This window comes from Stegastes partitus, unplaced genomic scaffold (assembly GCF_000690725.1).
Source record: "Stegastes partitus isolate 25-593 unplaced genomic scaffold, Stegastes_partitus-1.0.2 Scaffold954, whole genome shotgun sequence".
Classification (NCBI taxonomy): domain Eukaryota; kingdom Metazoa; phylum Chordata; class Actinopteri; family Pomacentridae; genus Stegastes; species Stegastes partitus.
This window is the reverse complement of record NW_007578685.1, coordinates 421,550-422,823: the sequence shown is the minus strand read 5'-3', so window position 1 is coordinate 422,823 and position 1,274 is coordinate 421,550.

Here is a 1,274-nt window from a genome sequence, read left to right as displayed (position 1 = left end):
AGTTGGTAGCCATGTTGTTATGTAGCCATGTTGTGATAGTTGGTAGCCATGTTGTTACGTCGCCATGTTGTGACAGTTGGTAGCCATGTTGTGATAGTAGCCATGTCGTAGTAGTTGGTCGCCATATTGTTATGTAGCCATGTTGTGATAGTTGGAAGCCATGTTGTTATTGTAGCCATGATGTGATAGTTGGTAGCCATGTTGTGATAGTTGGTAGCCATGTTGTGATAGTAGCCATGTTGTGATAGTAGCCATGTTGTGATAGTAGCCTTGTTGTGATAGTAGTCATGTTGTGATAGTTGGTAGCCATGTTGTTATATATCCATGTTGTGATAGTTGGTAGCCATGTTGTTATTGTAGCCATGGTTTGATAGTAGCCATGTTGTAATAGTTGGAAGCCATGCTGTTTTGTAGCCATGTTGTGATAGTTGGTAGCCATGTTGTGATAATTGGAAGCCACGTTGTTATTGTAGCCATGTTGTGATAGTAGCCATATTGTGATAGTTTGTAGCCATTTTGTGATAGTTGGTCGCCATGTTGTTATTGTAGCCATGTTGTGATNATTGTAGCCATGTTGTGATAGTAGCCATATTGTGATAGTTTGTAGCCATTTTGTGATAGTTGGTCGCCATGTTGTTATTGTAGCCATGTTGTGATTGTAGCCATGTTGTGATAGTTGGTATCCATGTTGTGACAGTTGGTAGCCATGTTGTGATAGTTGGTAGCCATGTTGTTATTGTAGCCATGTTGTGATAGTAGCCATGTTGTGATAGTTGGTAGCCATGTTGTGACAGTTGGTAGCCATGTTGTAATAGTTGGAGGCCACGTTGTTACTGTAGCCATGTTGTGATAGTAGCTATGTTGTGATAGTAGCCATGTTGTTATTATAGCCATGTTGTGATAGTTGGCAGCCATGTTGCTATTGTAACCATGTTCTGATAGTTGGTAGCCATGTTGTGATAGCTGGTAGCCCTGTTGTGATAGTTGGTAGCCATGTTGTTATTGTAGCCATGTTGTGATAGTTAGTAGCCATGTTGTGATAGTTAGTAGCCTTGTTGTGATAGTTAGTAGCCATGTTGTGATAGTTAGTAGCCAAGTTGTGATAGTTGGTAGCCATGTTGTGACAGTTGGTAGCCATGTTGTAATAGTTGGAGGCCACGTTGTTACTGTAGCCATGTTGTGATAGTAGCCATGTTGTTATTGTAGCCATGTTTTGATAGTTGGTAGCCATGTTGCTATTGTAGCCATGTTGTGATAGTTGGTAGCCATGTTGT